Source organism: Ixodes scapularis, unplaced genomic scaffold (genome assembly GCF_016920785.2).
Source record: "Ixodes scapularis isolate PalLabHiFi unplaced genomic scaffold, ASM1692078v2 ptg001158l_1___fragment_1__unscaffolded, whole genome shotgun sequence".
In the NCBI taxonomy this organism is placed as follows: Eukaryota; Metazoa; Arthropoda; class Arachnida; order Ixodida; family Ixodidae; genus Ixodes; species Ixodes scapularis.
In genome coordinates, this window is record NW_024610106.1 from 1197900 (window position 1) to 1205752 (window position 7853).

Below are 7853 nucleotides of genomic sequence, written 5' to 3' on the forward strand. Positions count from 1 at the left end.
GAAATTTAAGCATGAGTGCATTTGCTTTGTTTTTGAGCATGCTGCCCCTTGTCCCCGAGCGGAGCTGTGTTTGACGCTGGGGAACCGGCTGCTCTTCTTTCTAATGAAGCTGAAACTCGGGTTGAGCTACACTGCACTTGGTGTACTTTTAGTGTTGACAGAACAACGGCATCACGCCACTTTCGAGCTGTGCTAACAACGCTGACTGCTGCGACAGCGAGGTGGAGTTTTCGGCCTCTATTTAGCATTATGCGGGCTACAGTGATGTGATTGGTCTAAGCCATTTTGGAGCACATTTTGGAGCAGCCAAAACAGTGTTTTGGAGCAGCAAATGTGGCCTTTGGAGCAGCCAAGACAGTGTTTCAAAGCTAAAAAAGTGACTTGTGGAGAATATATTCTTAGAAAAATAAATATTTGTTTTAAGTGCTGGACAAACGAAGGGCACTATGTGTTGTGTTGTGATGTGACGTGTTGGGGCGGAACTCACTGCCTGTGTGTTTGCTGCTGAGACATCCCACAAGTATACAGTGCTGTAGGCAATGCCGAGCAATTCCGAAAAAAAAAAAGAAAAAAAAAAAACTTGCTATTGTTTTACTGGTTCCAGACGTGGCAGATTTTTATAAAAAGTAAGCAAATGTAAAACAATGGATTGCAAGCGTCCCAGCTGGTGCCTCTCGTGCAATCATGTTCACCTCCTCGTGAGGGCAACTTCGGCAGGCTTGCAGTTACACGTGCTTCGTCACGCGCGCGGAAGCAACGGCTGCTCAATCAAAACCGAAACCATGCCACTCCGCTCCGTCGCCAACTGGTTCCCAAAATAGTATGCAAAATGTAACTGTCCAGCAGACGACAATAAACAGTCCAGCGGAGCGTGCTTGCCAGGCCGGCAGGCGAGGTACAGGCTAAACACACAGAAAAAAAGAACCTGAGCGTATCGATGCAAGACATTGCGATCGAATCAGGGTAAAAAAGTTCTTGGAGCGCTTAAATATGTGCAACGACTGAACTCGAGACAAACAAGCGCGGTGTGCGGGTTCAGCGTGCAGACATTGCCTTCTTTGCTTTAGCTCACTTCTCGTCATCAACTTTCTTTCGCGGCAGATTTCTCACGTACTGGGGTCCCTCTCGAAAGAAAGCTTATCGAGAAAAACCTAGGTAATCAAAACTTCGCCAAGCAGTCATTGAGTTAAGGAGGGATCTTTATAGCAGCGTATGATTTAAACAAGAGCAGGAATGTCGATGCGTTTCAGTTTAGAAAGCGCCATATCTGTAGCGACGTGGGGACGGACACATACGACGTCGCGCGATCACGGCGAAGGTGGTCGCGCGAGCGCTTCAGCTCACGAAGTAACTCTAGCCGCGCAAGTAAAGGGCTGTTTATACTCCGACGTTGAGCGCAGTGAACGCAGCGTAGCGCAGAACGCGCGCCGTTCATTGGCCGGCAACCAGAAACTCGATATCTGCGACCAATCCGTATCTGTGCGGGCTGCGCCACGCCCGTCGACGTTACGTTTGAGTATAAACGTACCTTAAAGGGATTGTCCGGTCAAATTTTGTATCCGAGAAAACAATTGAATATCATTGTTATTGCCTCGAGACGGATCGTACGCGCAATATCTGAATTTTATATGTCCCTCTGCGTGAGTAATTGAATTTATGCTGCTTTAATCGCATTCTAGCGTAAACGCTGTTTTTGTTGGCAACATTGAAGCTCTGACGTCATAAAACACAAAGCGAGCATTTTCGTCTGCCTCAGCGTGCTTCGTTTTTGTTGTTGTGCTCGACTTTTTTCGTAGTTGGGTGAGATTTTTGTTGCGCGGTTGGGTGCCACAACCACCGGGCAGCACATGCAAGCCAAGACATGACGTGTCACACTTTTCCGCGATATGTGCAGTGTCGAGCGAAGTGGATCGTCGCCGTGCGTAGGGACTAGGTTCCTGTCAAGATCGAGATCCCGCTTATGCAGCAATCATCTCACAGAAGAGAGCAACGAGCTGAGCTCTAAGCGGACAGGAGGCTCGCTGAGGTATACGTGTGATGCTGTGCCAACGATATTAAACTACGTCCATCCACTCCTCACCCAAATCGGATCAATCAATTTGATTATGCAGCGATACCGAAACCAAACATCTGGAAACGATACCATAAAGGCCCGTACACACTCTTGCGACCGAGTACGACTGAGAGAGACGAGATCTCTTCAGGCCCGTTCACACTCTTGCGACCTCTTAAACGTGGGTTCCTTAAAACTTCTTAAACCAGAGAACACACTGGCGCCATCTATTGGGAAGCAGTGTAAACTCGGCGGTCCGGCATATTTTTTTTTTATTTCCCGCGCATTATCCTTTCTTTCTTGGCTCGAAAAACTTTTGTCAATGTTATAGCCGAGCCTTTCTATGGGTATTACGCACATTTGACCTCGGAAATCCTGCAAAACCTTCGCTCTTGTGAAATGCAGTTCCAGGCTCACCGCATAGATGGCGCCACAATGCCAGTGTGTTCCCTCATTCTAAAAACATTTAAGAAGTTTTAAGAGATCTCGTCTCTCTCAGTCGTACTCGGTCGCAAGAGTGTGAACGGGCCTTTACTTCTTAAATGTTTCTAGAATGAGGGAACACACTGACATTGTGGCGCCATCTATGCGGTGACCCTAGAACTGCATTTCACAAAAGCGAAGGTTTTGCGGGATTTCCGAGGTCAATAGTGCGTAATACCCATAGAAAGGCTCGTTTATAACATTGACAAAAGTTTTTCGAGCCAAAAAAGAAAGGATATTGCTCGAGAAATAAAAAAAAAAATATGCCGGACCGCCGAGTTTACACTGCTTCCCAATAGATGGCGCCAGTGTGTTCTCTGGTTTAAGAAGTTTTAAGGAACCCAGGTTTAAGAGGTCGCAAGCAGTCGCAAGAGTGTGAACGGGCCTTAAGCTGTATTTAGCACGCGTGCAGCCCGATTCTGTTTGACCCGCTTGTGAAAGTGGAGCGTGACTACGATTCACCAAGCTTGTCCAAGTCAAGTGACAACATGCATTTGAACGATTCGCCGTTTGTGTCCGACCCGCGGACATCACCTCTGAGGGAACGATCCGCAGCCTCATCACCGATCCAGTGGATCCGCTCACATGTGTACCCAGAGGCCGCTTCGTGTACTTAGGTGCCGCTTCAGAGGCGAAATCTGCATCCTCTGCTTTGCAAGCGCCCCTAGTTCGATCGGTGGCCGTCGCAGTTGTGTTTGCTCGAAACGGCATATACGTTTGCTCGAAGCTTGTGGCTGTCTGCGAGTAATTTGCTGCTAAAAGGCGTGACTTTTTTTGCACATGCTTGGGAACTGCGTTAAAAGAACCGTATTTAAGTAGGGTAGCCTTGGCGACTATATAATTCGAAACAAAATACAAGACATCCATCGACCAACGCTTGTTATCCCGACCATCCGACAAACCTTTGCGTTTTGTGACGTCACGCAGCACCTACGGATGTCAGCCATTGACACTGGCGAAATTCGGGGTGCAGTTTCGTACATAGGCTCATGAAAGGTTTAATTAATAACGGGAGATCATATATCAAAATAAAAATGATGTTAGTCTACATGAAGGCTCCCTCGACGTAACGAGCGCAAGAACTTAAGTACTTCCGGTTTCGACCGGGCAATCCCTTTAACTCTCGCCGCGCGGCATGTTTGGCACTCGGCACACTAACATCGGAGGGTGTGCACACGCACGCGTCTATCGCAAAAAATATTTAAAAAAAAAGAAAAAGAAAAGAAAAAAAAAAAGACGCGGGATGAGATTTCCCAGACGACGAGAGCGCGAAACGCGAGACGACGGGAAAAATCATGCAAGACCGAATAGCAATTGATGTAGGGTACTTTGTGTCCGGCGGCGTCTTTTGTGCCACCAAGCTCACGCATGCTCACTTGCGGTTTTCAGTTTAGTTCCGTTTTTGAAAGGCGACCAAAATTGGTCCTTTGGCGCAGGCTTGGCGCAGATTAGCCATATTTTGGCGAAATGTAGCAGGATGTGGCAGGGTTAGCCCCTTGGCGCAGTTTGGCGCAATTGGCGCAGCAATCACATCACTGGGGCTATGTTGCCAGAGTGTATTGAAGCCCACCACCTTAAATTCAAAATGAATATTGATTCCAACGAAGTGAGAACAGAGACGCCGAATAGTGTAGGCCAGCAGCGCGTGCTGTACTCGAGCTACGTGAGTGGCTACACTCTTAAGTTTCTGGTTGCTATACCCCTAATGGGGCTATTTGTTTCCGTTCAATGGCGTACGGAGGCCGATGCTCCGACATCCATTTTACGGTGGACTCTAGGTTCTGAAACATTGTGCAGCCCGGGGACGTAATACTGGCTGACAAATGTTTTCCGGGTATCAGGGAAAGTCTGGCAGACACTGATGCGGTGCTCGTGATGCCGCCTTTTTTATCGGTGCATGGGCAGTTCAGTGAGCCAGAAGTGTGCGACACACTACTTTGCCCAGGTCCGAATTCACGTTGAGCGAATGATACAGCGAATTAATATACTCGGGACAACGGTGCCCATTACTCTGATCCCCCCGATGGATGACGCTTCAACATGTGCTGTACGCTGGCAAATTTGCAACCTGCCATTATCAAGCCAAAGGAATAAATGGCAGCAAATGTAGGTACATTCAGACGCATGGCGAGGCTAGGTACAGAGCTCCAATTTCTCTCGTGGGGTTGGCTCTTCCTGGGTACCAGCGTAGGCTTCTTATCCGCAACCGAATTCTGCGCCAGAGATTGATTTAAGTGTTTCTGTATGATATGTGATGTCCTGCCGTAAAAGATGGCTAACACCTTTTTTACGAGATGCAAAGATGATTGATAGCAACGAGTGTATTTTCCATGCCCTTGTGGTTCTATTCTATAATGAAAGTGTCAAATCGGAGCACGTTTTATAAGTAGCATTGTTTATGCCAATGAGAATAAAACAACAGCAAATAAAAATAACACACTTTAGCAGAAAACTAAACATTCTGATTGCAAGATTATATTTTGTGTACTGGACTTTACATTTCAGCGTAGTTCTAAACCACCACTTCCTAAAAAGACCGGCAAGTATGCAAAAAAACACATGGAACGTTGTCGCGAGTCATATTGTCTGCAGTGAATTGAATGCAGTACTTTATTGTTCTGTCTTTTACATCACTTGTACTGACATGCTTAGAGCTGGTACTTTTGTGCAAGGACTAGCAGTACCAGCTGAAATAAAACCGTTCTAGAGAGGGAATCGCATTGCTCAAAAACTTGTCGTTCCTGGGAACGAACACAGTGGAATCGTGCTCACCGCATGTGTAGACATAAAAATAACATGATTGCAAGTCCAGCACAAACATCAACACATGCACTTGTGCATAGTACTTGTGCGGTGGCTTCAGGCACAACTCGTCATTAACGTAACTCCGGAGAGTTGTCCCAGCGCGCTAGCGCCACCCGCGGTGCGCAGGTGCGTCACGGCTGGATGTGTGCTTTATTGCCAAAAGCGTTGTAGGCGTTGGAACATATTTCATGTTTATTTATCAGTTCAAATGTATCAGAATAAAAATTATACCTGAAATACATATTTATGTTTACTGTAGTAACCAGGAAGGGCGAGTTACCGAGTTACTCCACTACTAGATTATAATGCGCGCCTCTTTCCCGAGATCCGAGTCACCCGGATTCCCATTTCCTCACTTTGTGTACATTCATGATTTTGTTTGTCATATTCGCTGTCCTGTTTCTATTGCCGCACCCGAGCTGATCATGTATATCGTCTGAGTCAAGTATGTCCTGGAAGGCTTTAAGAAAACTGCTGAATTCTTCCATAAAGGACTTCCAACCCGAAAGTGTAAACGATTTCGATGCCGACCGAACTTACTACTGTTGGTGGCGTGGAGACGGCCGAACTCGTGCAGAAGTTTACGACGAGAAAATTATCACCACGACCGGTACTTTCAACTTCACTAATAAGCTATTTCACGAATGTATGGACTCTTGCAGTTTGCTTAAAATTTGTGTTCATTTCTGTGCCTCGGTCCACAAATACAAGCGAGCGATGTGGTACAGAAACGACCAAGCGTGAAGAGAAGCATCGCGCGGCCTTAGTATCCACACACACAAATCAATTTCTTTCTGGTGGGTAACACGCATAAAGCTGTTACTGCAACACTGCTGGCCACAATCAACAAAAACTATGAATTCCAACCACACAAGTTTGCCCGGCACTTAGTGCGCATTGTTTTCACCGTGGAGGAGAGGCGAACAAAGTCTCTACATGAAAAGGCTTGCACACTGCTTGAAAAGACATCCCCGCGAAGCAATGCATCGACAAGGAAAAGAATGCCATCATCAGTAAGTCCAGAAACTTGTGTAGTTTATTTTGTTTCGTTCTTATACTTTGCTGATACCTAAAGCTCTTATACTTACGCTTTGAGTGACCCACTCTTTGTTGGCCGGTCAAAATAAATAAATAAATACTGTTAACTTTTTCTGCCCCAAATGGTCTAAAATTTGTCATTTATTTCTAAAAACAGTTATCTCCTTACTATTTTCCTAGTTCTCTAATTATATATTTTTTAGTATAATGTAATCAATCATTTATTGATAATACCAGCTTTGCTGCATAAATATATTTTTAGTTACTTAGCCGCTGCTTTAATAAGTGTAATATATAGGTGTCATGTCACACTTAGAAAAAAGTTGTTGCAACCGGGCGATGAGGAAGAAGAGAAGCGGCGGGAGCTCATGCATTTTGTAATTTTTATCAGTCTGAAAAACGAACAGTAAAGGAAAAGGTCGCACCGACCGATTTGTCTAGCGTAATTGCCTTCGTATTCCTTGGTTCCTCAACATATGGTGCCGAAACCCGGGAGTGTCCCGCTTCACAAGGGCCCAAGCTACACGCCGCAGGGAATTTCAATCCTGCAGATGCAACGGAATTCAGCAGTTCCTTGGCGGGAGCAGACCACTGGGAAAAGAACAGCGACGGAACCTTGGCAGGCGACCGTACGGCCTCGTAAATACGAATAGTCAATGGAGAGGCTGAAGGCTAGGCGGTCGGCTCGGCGGGCACAGAACACTAGGATAATGAACGACGCCAATCGGATTCTCCAGGATCCCAGCCCCGACCTAGCAACAGTGCGTTCGATCAAGGACAGACTCACTACCAGCAATGCAGAGCTCCGACTACTTGACGGTGAGATAGAGCCGCTAATTCCAATCCAAGAGCTGGAAAGTGAGTGCACCGCCACTGCAGAATACCAAGACGAAGCCGTCATGGTGATCAGCGAGTTCGAGACCAAGATTGAGTCCCTACAATCGCAGAGAATAATAGCTTCGGCGGCGAGCACCGGAAACCAAACCGGCATTCAAGACAACGCAGCGAGACGTGGACCAAAGCTTCCGAAGCTGGAGCTATCTACCTTCGATGGAGAGCAAAGCAACTGGCTCACATTCTGGGAGCAGTTTGGTGGAGCCATCCATACCAATGCAACTTTAACAACCACAGATAAGTTCCACTACCTTCGTCGGTGTCTAACGGGAGATGCTGCTGCGGCGATTGCCGGGCTACCAACAACAGAAATATGCTATGCCGAAGCGATCACCATCTTGCAACAGAGGTTTGGAGAGAAGAGGAGAATAGAGCGGCAGCATCTGAATGCCCTCAGAAATCTACCGCACGATGCTTCAGCTAATGACGTGAGAGGGTTGAGAAACCTGTATGACACCACACAACTCAACGTTCGGTGTCTAAACTCTTTGAATGTTCCCACGTCAAGTTTTTCAGCCGTGCTCTGTGACATTCTTGTCAGGGCGTTGCCTTACGAGGTTACAGTGGAGTATCACCGGCA